The following is a 12,804-nucleotide window of genomic DNA, read 5'->3' on the forward strand; positions in this document are numbered from 1 at the left end:
ATTTTAAATATGACGCAAATCGGTACATAACCTGATATAGCTGCCATATAAACCGATCTGTGATCTTGAGCCGCTAGAGAGCGCAATTCTCGTCTGATTCGGCAGAAATTTTGTGCAACAGCTTCTCCCATGACCATAAAAGCCGAATTTATTATCCGACTATGTTGAAATTTGGGACAGTGAGTTGTGTTAGGCCCTTCGACATACTTCTGTAATTTGGCACAGATCGGTCCAGATTTGTATATAGCTTCCGTATAGACCGATCTCTCGATTTAAGGTTTTGGGCCTATAAAAGGCGCATTTATTGTCCGATGTCGTCGAAATTTGGCACATTGAGTTAAGTCCCTCGACAAATATCTGTGTTTGGGCTAGATCGATCAAGATTTGCATATATCTGCCGTAAAGACCGATCTCCAGATTTAAGGTTTTGGACCCATAAAAGGCGTTTGAATTGTCCGATTTCGCCGAAATTTGGGACAGTAACTTGGAACAGTTGTAGGAAGTCATATGCAAAACGACATTGGCAAATTGTCAACCATATTAATCGATCCCATATAAATCGATCTCCCGATTTGACTTTTTGAGCGCATGGAAGACACAATTTTTGTCCGATTTGGCTGAAATTTTGCACATAGTGTTCCACTATGACTTCCAATAACTGCGCAAAGTACGGTTTAATTTGGTCGAGAACTTGATATAGCTCCCTTATAAGCCGATCACCCGATTTGATTTCTTGAGCCCCTGGAAGCCTCAATTTTCATCCAATTTGGCTGAAATTTTGCACATAGTATTTTGTTACGACTTCCAAGAACTGTGCTTAGTACGGTTAAAATCGGTCTATAACCTGATATAGCTCCCATATAAACTTGGCCTTGAAAACAAATATCGCGCTCTTCTCTCAAATACCATTTATTTAAACCCCATATTCCCATTGTTTTAAGGGGAGTTTAAGGGATGAGGTGTCCCCCACAAACTTGGCCACAAAATTGGGCATAAAATTCTTTTTCTAATTTCAAATACCTTTTATTTGAGCCACATATTACCATAGTCGGTATGTTTTTACTCTTTGTGGGGTGCTTTGGGGAAGGGGCGGTGCCCCTAAATACATAGTTCCCCTTTTGCATATCAGATTCGTATTCTACTCCCAAATACTTTAATTTGAGTCCCATATTGCGATGGCTAGTAAATAATTGCTGTTTGTGGGGTGTTTTGGAGAACAGGTAGACCCCAGAAAATTGGTCCCCATAGTGAGAATCAATTTCGTGCCATACTCCCCAAAACCTTTCATTTGAGCCCCACATTGACATGGTTGGTAAATATGTCCGATTTAGGGGTGTTTTGGGAAGTGGGGTGGTCCCCTAAACACTTAGCCCTGAAAATAAATCAGCATCGTGCTCCAGTCTCAAATATCAGTTATTTGAACCCCCTATTGCCATTGGCCTAAAAATTTTATAACAAATTCGTTTTCTAATCTCTAATACCTTACATTTAAACCGCTTTTTGCCAAAGTCAGCAAATATGTCCGGTTTGGGGTATGGTCCCTAGATGTTATCAATATCGAGCTTCACCCTCTTTAAGACCCAAATTGTCATGGTGAGTAAATACGTCCTATGTGGGTGTTGTTACGGTGGTGGAACGTCCCCTAGACTGTTGGCCCCGAATGTTGGTTGATATCAGATTCGTGGTCTACTTCCAAATACCTTCCATTTGAGCTCAATATATCCATAGTCGGAGAACATGTCCAATTTGGGTTTGTTTTTGACTTGGCCCTGAAAATATATATCAGATTCGTGTTCTCTAAAATACCCCTTATTTGACCCCATATTGCAAGGGTCAGCAAATACGTTCTATTCGGGTGGTGTTATGGTGGTAGGATGACCCATATTGCTATTGTCGTAAATTTTTGCTCTTTTGAGGGCTTTCTGGGAGGGGAAGCCCCCCAAACACTTGGTCCCACATTTGAATATCAGATTCGTATTCTACACCCAAATACCTTTTATTTGAGCCCCATATTGCCAATGGTCATAAATAAGCCCTGTTTAGGGAAGGGGGTGGACCCCCAGAAAATTGATCCCACATTTGGATAGCAGATTTCATTTGAGTCCCATATTGCGATGGTCGGTAAATATATCCGATTTAGTGGTGTTTCGAGGGTTGGGGTGGTCCCCCAAACACTTGGTGCGACATTTAGATTTTATATAGGTTTTCTAACCTTAAATAGCTCTCATATGAGTCCCATATATTTGATAGATTTGTAGGGATGATGCGAGCCCCCAGGGTTCCCCATCCGAAATTTGAATACACTTATTATTTGCAAAGCGCTTATAAGTATGACCATCAAATCTTTCTAGAATTGCAGTATACAAAAATTATTTGCATTGCAATTGATGTGTAAAATATTTCAATAATTCCATTTATGAATGAACAGCATAACGTTTTATCAAGATTTTTTCAATTTTCATTCATCTGTAGAAAAAAAAAACTGATCTCAAACTCATTAATACTCATATGGCAAGCAAAGTACCGCCCATACATAATTTTGCATTATAAGCCAAAACAAAAGACTTAAGACACAAACTTGTCACGAAACATCACAACATTGTGACTAGCATGAGGTGACTATCAAACGGCACCCGCAATGCAATGCAAAGCATTTTCACATCAGTCCCACATCTGTCAACACTATTGAGTGAGAGTGAGTGCCTATGGCGTTACATATCGACTGCCATATAAGTGTGTGTGTGTGTGTGTGTGTGCACAAATTCAGTTTTATTAGCTATCGCTCAACTATAACTGGAAACAAAAGCGGATTAACATGAAATTCTCAGAAATTAATTTAATACCTGATACTCGAATAGCGTTCTAGTAAGAATTTCCGTTATTGAAATGGTTTACAGTTGTTGGCAGTGGCGATGGTGCAGATAATTACACCGAAAGTTGGCGTGCTAAGTTTAGTGAACGCGACTTATTGCAAAATATCCTGTTTCGTTGATAATTACCAACGAAAACTGAAATCAACACAAATAAGTGTGATTTTTCTCAATCGATTTAGCTAAACCAAAAAAAAAAAAAAATATAACAAACCATGTTTATTTTGCGGCGAAGGAAAAACAAATACAAATGAGCTAACAATTATTCCTGTAATTAAAAACCACCTGTTACTGTCGAAATTTGATTTTTTACGGTCCAAATCTTGCTTACAAGCGCACAGTATGACATATGGTTTTATACCCTCCATGAGGGTATAATAATTTCGTTATTGCGTTTGTAACTTATCAAAATGGTGGATCTAAAACCCAACAGAGTATATATCTCTTCCCGTCTCGTCTCGTCTTCCCGTTCTTAGCCGATTTAGCCATGTCCGTCCGTCCGTATGTCTGTCGAAAGCACGCTAACTTATGAAGGAGTAAAGCTAGGCGCTTGAAATTTTGCACAAATATTTCTTATTAGTGCAGGTCGGTTATGATTATAAGTGGGCCAAATCGGTTCATATTTTGGTATAGCTGCTATATACACCGATCTCGGCTCTTGACTTCTTGAGCCTCTAGAGGTCGCAATTTGGCTTTGTTATGACCTTCAATAACTGTGCTAAGTATGGTATACATCGTTATAAGCCCTGATATAGCTGCCATATAAACCAGTCTGGAATCTTGACTTCCTGAGCCCCTAGGGTTCGCAATTATTATCGGATTTAGCTAAAATTTTGCGTAAAGTGTTTTGTTTTCACTTCCATTGACTATGTCAAGTCTATACCAATAAACCGATCTTCAGATTTGATTTCATGAGCCTATAGGAGGCGCAATTCTTACACGATTTGGCTGAAATTTTGTTCAATGACTTCACCTATGACCTTTATCATACGTGTCAAATCTGATCGAAATCGGTCCATAACCTGATGCAGCTCCCATTTAACCGATTGCCCTATTTTACTTCATGAGCACTTAATGGACCCAATTCTTATACGATTTGGCTGAAATATTGCTCAATGACTTCCACTATGGTCTTCAACATTCAAACCAAGTATGGCCCAAATCGGTCCATAACCTGATATAGCTATAATAGCATGACCCAGCCGACACGGGAGAACTATGAGGCTGGTACTTTGAGTTTCGTCTTGTGTGGTGTCCATCCACGGTTACCACGGGAAGCTTAGCTGAAAGCTACCGGGCGCGTATCAGAAAATTTCAGCTAAATCGTAAAATAAAAACAGCTTCTAGGTGCTCAAGAGATATTTCCCAATCTGAACCGATACGAACTCTATCAATAGGAAGTATCTGTGCAAACTTACGATCTCTATTGTGATAACCACAGACGGTAGGACAGGGCTGGACCCACTCAGAATGGCGAGACGGAACGCTGGTGCTGATATTAATCCGCCCCATGCCACTATGGACATACACCTAAGCCAGTAATCGGCTTGCTGTGCGCTCTAAATACACAAAAAAAAAACCTCGAAAGTGAAATCCTAAGTTAGGAATTCCATGCTACTTACAAAATCCTTATCTGTTTTCCATGCCACTCCCCTAAGCTGGTTCATGTCTGGTAACGTGTCCTCACCTTAATGCCGGTATCTGTTAGACGCGAAAGCCGGACATTGATAAAGGAACTGCACCAAAGTCTTATCATCTTCCCCGCATCATCTTCTCCTTCTTACACTGCAAGGCTGTTAGTGACCTTACCGTCCTGGTTGTTATTACCCTTATGGCAATTTTTCTGTCGGTAAAGATGTTCATATTTGATGTCTTTAGCGCGTTAGCACCTCACCACTTCACCTATTCCGTGATCGCCCGGATCTCCGCCTGCAGGACCGTATTATGGTCAGGCAGTCTAAAATAGATCTCAGTCCCTGGGTTCTCAATGTAGACCCCCAGGCCCACTCTGTCCTACAGCTTTGATCCGCTGGAAAGCTCCGTTTTTATGCGGAGTAGCTGCAAATGTGGCCGCGGGCAGTCAGCGACTTGCGAGACGAAAGTCTCAGTGAGGAGTCAGCTGGCACTGGTTCTTAATTAAACACTGAGTGCTAATGATACTCGAGATGGCAAGGCGTGCTATTGGCGACTTCAAATAACCAATGGCCAATATCAGCGTCTGTTCCCAGGTTGGGGACGAGCGTCGGATCTTGGAGCAAGCAGCTCGCCACATCGATGGATACATGTGCAATTCCACAAAACCCATACGGTTGGGGCGCTGGACCAGTAATCCGCTCACGGAAATCTATCAGAACTACTATGAGAAACAAAGGAATAGTAAAAACGGACCCCCCCAACGTTGACAACCCACGCAAACGAAAAAAGGACCATCATTTGCGGATCTGCACCTGGATTGTCCGCACTCTTTATAGAGAAGGTGCGGTATACGCGCTGGCGGATGTGTTAGAGAAGTACAAGGCAGAAATTACCGCCTTACAGAAAGTGCGTTGGCCTGGGAATGGCGTCACTACAACACCAAACGGTGAAGAACTATACTATAGCTGCCATAACATGAGGCATGAATTTGGCTGTGGATTTGTGGTTAGTCGGGGTCTGTAGCACCATGTCTCCAGCTTTACTCCGGTAGATAAGAGGCTAGCCTCAATCCGCATAAAAGCCACATTCTTCAAGGATATTTTCTACTGCCACCTAGAGGGGGAATATGACCGCTTCCCCGCCAATGATATTAAAATCGTTCTAGGAGATTTTAATGCGAAGAAGATTTTAATCGAAATTTAAGCCTCCACGAAATAACGTCCAGTAATGGTTTGAGGCTGATAGATTTCACCGCGGCAAAAAAACGTGGTAGTTAGTAGCACCAGATTTCAACATAAAAATATTCACAAAGCCACATGACTGACACACGATCAAAACACGAGAAACTAAATTGATCACATTGTGATAGATGGAAGGCATTCATCCAGCGTGTTAGATGTACGATCGATCCGTGGAGCGAATATAGATTCGGATCATTATCTTCTTGCAGCAAAGTTTCGTACCCGTTTGAACATGGCGAGGAAAGTACGATCTGACACTGTACGGAAGCTGGACAATGAAAAGCTGCAAACACAATAAGTGGCAGCGGCATACTCCACTCGACTGACCCAACTGCTTGATGAAAGCACTCCTTGTTCCGATGATATAATGGCGTAGAGGCAAACTATTGCCCAGTCCATGGAAAATGCCGCGAAATTCGTACTTGGGTACCGGAAGCCTCCTCCAAGAAACCCATGGTACGACCAAGAGTGTCGAGATGCTACTGAAGCCAAGAATGCGGCATATAGAGCAACCCTGCAATCAGTAGCAGCGCGCCAGATGAAGGAGAGGTATCGGCAGAAAAGGAGAGAGGAGAAACGTTGATTTCTCAGAAAGAAAAAGGAAATGGAAAGACGTGAGTGTGAGCGTATTGAGATGTACAGGAGTCAGAATGAAGTCAGGAAATTCGATCAAAGAATTTAACATCAAACCGATGGCTTTGGTGCAGGCAAAGAAGGAAATCTGGTGAGTGACACAGATAACATGCTGAGGATATGGAAAGAACATTTTACCCATCAGCTAGTGTTCGACGTTGGGGGCGAAGAGGATACCGCAGAACCAATCAATGATGATGGTATAGAATGTTTACCTTCTGGTCAGAATGAGGTCCAAGTAGCAGTGACCCGACTAAAGAATAACAAGGTAGCAGCAGCCGAAGGGTTACCCGCTGAATTTAGGACCAGAAGTGATACGCTGATAAGGCGTACGCATCAGCTTATCTTATATGGACCCGTTTGCGTTAATGGAGAATATAGGCATATGAACCTCGAGCTGTATGAGCTGTATAACGACGATAGCATAATTAGTTACACATATCAAAATACAACGGCTGCGTTGGCTAGGTCATGTTGTCAGAATGGATGAAGATGCTCCATCAAAGAAGTTTTTTGAAGGCAAACACGGTGATACAAGCAAACCGGAAAGACCAAAATCCCGATGGAATGATCAAGTGGTGGGAGACACCTCGAATCTTGGTGTCAGAGATTTTAAAATGAGCGCAGAAGATTGAGGCGCTTGGAACGCTATTCTACGTTCGGATAGTGGAACAAATGTTCTGTGCTAGCAAACTAAAGTAAGTAAAGTAGCATGGCCAATTTTAACAGTTTTGCTTTGGTGAAGGGTATGTAAGACTTATTGTTTAGTGACAACAAATCTGAATGATTAGTAACCTCTTCTAAAATTCTTACATTTGTTACACTTTCAACCATTATATGGACTGCTGTACAGGTTGGCTGACACTAAACGCTACCAGTTCAAATGAGCAATTTTTTTTTGTCTAGATCCGTCCCGAGTATTGTCTATTGGGGTATTTTGCTGGAGAAAATATGGTCCATATTGGAACTGATTCAGGTTTTAAGTCGATCTAGCCATGTTCGTCCGCCCGTCCGTCCGCCCGTCCGTCCGTCTGTCTGACGCAAACTTTCGAAGGAGTAAATCAAGACGCTTGAAATTTTGTACGAATACTTCAAATTGATGTAGGTCGGTTGGGATTGTAAATGGGCCATATCGGTTCATGTTTTGATATATTGTATTATACCCACCACCATAGGATGGGGGTATACTAATCTAGTCATTCCGTTTGTAACATCTCGAAATATTGATCTTGGACTTGATCATTTCGACATTCTGAGTCGATGTAGCCGTCCGTCCGTCTGTCGATATCACGATAGCGGTCAAACGTGTAAAGCTAGCCGCTTAATATTTTGTACAGATACTTAGTATTGATGTAGGTCATTAGGGATTGCCAAATGGGCTATTTCGGCTCTGATTTAGATATAGCTCCCATATATACCGATTTGACTTCTTGAGCCCCTGTAAGCCGCAATTTTCATCCGATACATAGTGTTCTGTTATGACTTGCAACAACTGTGCTTAACACGGTGCAAATCGGTCAAGAATCTGATATAGCTCCCATATAAACCGATCTCCCGATTTAACTTCTTGAGTCACTGGAGGCCGTAATTTTTGTCCGATATGGTTGAAATTAAGCACGTGGTGTTTTCGTTTGACTTCCAACAACTGTGCCAAGTACGGTCTAAGTCGGTCGATAACCTGATATAGCTCCCATATACTCCGTTCTCCCGATTTGACTTCTTTAGCCCTTACAAGCCGCGATTTTTATCCGATTAGGTTGAAATTTTGCATATAGTGTTCTATTGTGGCTCTCAACAACTGTGCCAAGTACGGTCCAAATCGGTGCATAACCAGATATAGCTCCCATGCTTTTTCAGAATCCATGGTGGTGGGTTACCAAGAATCGGCCCAGCCGATTTTAGCACGCTTTAATTTGTTCAATTTTAATATCTGTCTACCGAGAGATGTTCCCTAGGAATGTGTGTAGCATGTGTTGCACGTTATAGGGTGTATAAGATTCTTAACGCATTTTTACTCAGCACTTAAGGAGGATTGGGCGAATTAAATATTCGTTAATTTTGATTGCTGCAAATGAAGTCATGTAAAACTGTTATGAAATAATTCGAAAAGTTTTTGCAGTGACCAGTGACCATTATAAGCCTCATATAAAGATTCCCACCATTCCCTTAACCAAACGCATCCACTGTATGTGCATTAATACACCTACTTTACTTGAATCATTTGAAGGGTATAATTGATTTGGCTTTTAAATGCCTTCATTCAGCCCAACCGAAGCAATAAGCGAAAGAAAAAAAAAATTTGACAATTATGGAAAACCTTTGTTTAAATAAAACAATTAAATCAATTACTTAACCACAAAACAACCGCAAAAAAAATTTATTCGCTGTAGAAAGGAGAATCCTATTGGGTTGCCCAAAATGTAATTGCGGATTTTTTAAAAGAATGTAAATGCATTTTTAATAAAACTTAGAATGAACTTTAATCAAATATACTTTTTTACACTTTTTTTCTAAAGCAAGCTAAAAGTAACAGCTGATAACTGACGCCGACTATATGAAAAATCCGCAATTACTTTTTGGGCAACCCAACAATAAAAAGCTAGGCACAAAATTACAGTAAGCTACAAAAAAATGGTATGGCGGTGTTTTTAAGTTTTCTTTGATTTGTATTTCAGAAATAGCGTTAAAAAATTTAACAGGTTTCCGTTTAACGCAATGTCTTTAATTAAGCAATTGAATTAAAAACGAAACTCAACTACAAAATACTAAAGTTTTTGTCTGGTTAAATCCCGAGGAGGGAATTGAAAACAAATCTATTGATGGTAGACATTAATGAAAAAAAAAAATGAGGACTTATTCACCGTTAAAGTTATGAGAAAAATGACCTAAGTTAAAAATTTGACAAACAAAAATGAAGCACGTAAAGGCGTATTAAATTCGCACGAGCTGACTCTTTAAACCCTCCACCATGGATCACATTTGTCTACTTCTCTGCCCGGTATCTCTTTATAGGCAAACAAAGGATAATGGATAAGAACAGCTACGCTATTAAGGCTATATCAAGTTATGAACCGATTCGGGCCCTACTAAGCTTGCATGTTGGAGACAATAATATTGGGTTGCCCAAAAAGTAATTGCGGATTTTTTAAAAGAAAGTAAATGCATTTTTAATAAAACTTAGAATGAACTTTAATCAAATATACTTTTTTACACTTTTTTTCTAAAGCAAGCTAAAAGTAACAGCTGATAACTGACAGAAGAAAGAATGCAATTACAGAGTCACAAGCCGTTGAAAAAAATTGTCAACGCCGACTTTATGAAAAATCCGCAATTACTTTTTGGGCAACCCAATAGTTGCCATTGTGCCACATTTCAACCAAATCGGCTAAGAATTGCGCCCTTACGAGGCTAAAGAAGTGAAATCTGGAAATCGGTTTATATGGGAGCTATATCAGGTTTTATACCGATACGCACCGTAATTGGCACAAATGTTTTGGGTCATAGAAAAGGTTACAATGCAAAATTTTCTGCGAAATCGGATAAGAATTACGCCCTTTAGATACTCAAGAAGGAAAATCGGGACATTGGTTTATATGGGAGCTACTAGCTAAACCGGGCCCGCTCCGCTGCGCCTTCTTTTACTTTATATGGAACAAAAGTTACCTTGGAATATTTATTTTCGACAATTAAAGAGCTGTTAGTGAAATACCATGCTACGAAAATAGTTTATCGCTTGACTAACAGTTTAACATTACAAGTGCCTTTATCTGAGTCCCATATGATCCTTGTTGGCCTACGAATTTAAGTTTGGATGTAAGGTGTATTCCATTTCTAAAATACTTTATTTCAGCCCGATATTCTCATGACATCTGATTTAGGGGTGTTTTCGCGTGTGAAGTGGTCCCCCAGACACTTGCCCCTGACACTTTTCCAGAATATTGAATATTTACTCCCAAAGACCTTTCATTTGAGCCCCGTATGGCAATGGTCGTAAATTTGTCCCCTTTGGGGGATGTTTTTGGGGCGAGGAGGCCCCCAAAACACTTGGTCCTATATATGGATATCAGATTCGTATTCTATACTCAAATACCTTGTATTTAAGCCCCATATTCCCATGATCAGTAAATAAGTCCTGTTTGGGGGGTGTTTTGGGGAAGGGGAGGACCCCCAGAAACGTGGATATCAGATTCGTATTCTACTCGCAAATACCTTTCATCTCAGTCCCATATTGCCATGGTCGGTAAATATGTCCGATTTAGGAGTTTTTTGGGGCTTGGGGTGCTTCCCCTAGCACTTGGTCCGACAATTGGATATCAGATACGTTTTCTAATCCTAAATACCTTTCATTTGAGTCCCATATTGTAGTGATTGGTCTAAATATATGTTCGGAAGATTTTAGGGTGGGGCGGCCCCCCTAGGTACCCCGTCCGAAATTTGGATACCAAATTTGTATTTTTAGGGTACTATATGAGAGCACACAAAAGTTTGCTTAAATCGCACCACCTATCTCCGAGATCTGAAAATTAGTGTAAGGGGAGGGTCCGTCCCCCTATAGATATCAAAAAATGTAGTACCCTATTTTTACCACCATCTGTGAAAATTTCAAGACAATCGGTTCAGCCGTTTCTGAGTCTATAAGGAACACACAAACATACAAACAAATCTACAAACAAACACAAATTGATTTTTATATATAAGATATCAGCAAAGCGGATGAGAATTGCACCCGCTGCATGCTCAAGAAGTATAAAAGGGACTTACACTAGACTCAACCGTTCTACACAAGATCGTCTTCTGCTATAAGGGAGAATATACCCCATCCCCAAGGATGGGGGTATATTCATTTTGTCATTCCGTTTGCAACACATCGAAATATTCATTTCCGACCCTATACAGTAAACATGTATACTCGACCGTTGTTAAAGTCTAAGACGGTCTGGCCATATCTAAAACTACCCTTTCCTTTGGAAAAGGGTGCTATAACTACCCTTTCCTTTGGAAAAGGGTGCTATAACTACCCTTTCCGTCTTTAAAAGTAGACATATTGAGTTGAAACTGTGCAAAGATTCTTTTTTTGGCCCATAGACAGGTTAAGTTCAAAGATGGGCTATATCAGACTATAACTTGATATAGACCCCATATAGACCGATTTCTCGATTTAAGGTCTTGGGTCCACTAAAGACACATTTATTTTCCGATTTCGCTGAAATTTGCAGCAATGAATTGTATTAGCCCTCTACACGTCCTAATTCAATACGGCCCAGAGGGGTCCAGATTTGGATATAGCTGCCTTATAGACCGATCTCACGATTTAAGGTTTTGGGTCCATCAGAGGCGCATTTGTTGTCCGATTTCACTGAAATTTGGGATGGTGAGTTGTGTTAGACCCTTCGACCTTATTCAACTCGGCCCAGATCGGTCCAGATTTGGGAATAGCTGCCATATATACCGATCTATCGATTTAAGGTTTTATAGACAGAGATACCGGTACTTAGGTGGAGACACAATATCAGACATGAACCAACTTAGGGGGGGTAGCATTGAAAACAATTGAGGATTTTGTAAGTAGCACGGAATTCCATACTTAAAATTTTCTTTTTAGAGGTTACTTTTGAGTATTTAGAGCGCACATCAAGCCGATTACTGGCTTAGGTGTTTGTCCATAGTGGCATGGGGCGGATTAATATTGGGTTGCCCAAAAAGTAATTGCGGATTTTTCATATAGTCGGCCAGGACAAATTTTTTCACAGCTTGTGACTCTGTAATTGCATTCTTTCTTCTGTCAGTTATCAGCTGTTACTTTTAACTTGCTTTAGAAAAAATGTGTAAAAAAAGTATATTTGATTAAAGTTCATTCTAAGTTTTATTAAAAATGCATTTACTTTCTTTTAAAAAATCCGCAATTACTTTTTGGGCAAACCAATATATGCACCCTCTTTTTCAACCTAACCTAACCTAAGGTTTTAGGCCCATAAAAGCTGAATTAACTAACCAATTTCGCAGAAATTCAGCACAATGAGTTGTGTTGGGCAATTCGACATTCGTACCGAGCATGGTTAAGATCGGGCTATATTTATATTTTATACCCTCCACCTTAGGATGGGGGGTATACTAATTTCGTCACTCTGTTTGTAACTACTCGAAATATTCGTCTGAGACCCCATAAAGTATATATATTATTCAACGTCATGACATTTTAAGTCGAATTAGCCATGTCCGTCCGTCCGTCTGTCCATCCGTCTGTCCGTCCGTCTGTCTGTCCGTCCGTCCACCCGTCCATCTGTCTGTCGAAAGCACGCTAACTTTCGAAGGAGTTAAGCTAACCGTTTTAAAATTTTGCACAAATACATTTTATAAGTGTAAGTCGGTTGGGATTGTAAATGGGCTATATCGGTCCACGTTTTGATATAGCTGCCATATAAACC

Source organism: Stomoxys calcitrans, chromosome 1 (genome assembly GCF_963082655.1).
Source record: "Stomoxys calcitrans chromosome 1, idStoCalc2.1, whole genome shotgun sequence".
Taxonomy (NCBI): domain Eukaryota; kingdom Metazoa; phylum Arthropoda; class Insecta; order Diptera; family Muscidae; genus Stomoxys; species Stomoxys calcitrans.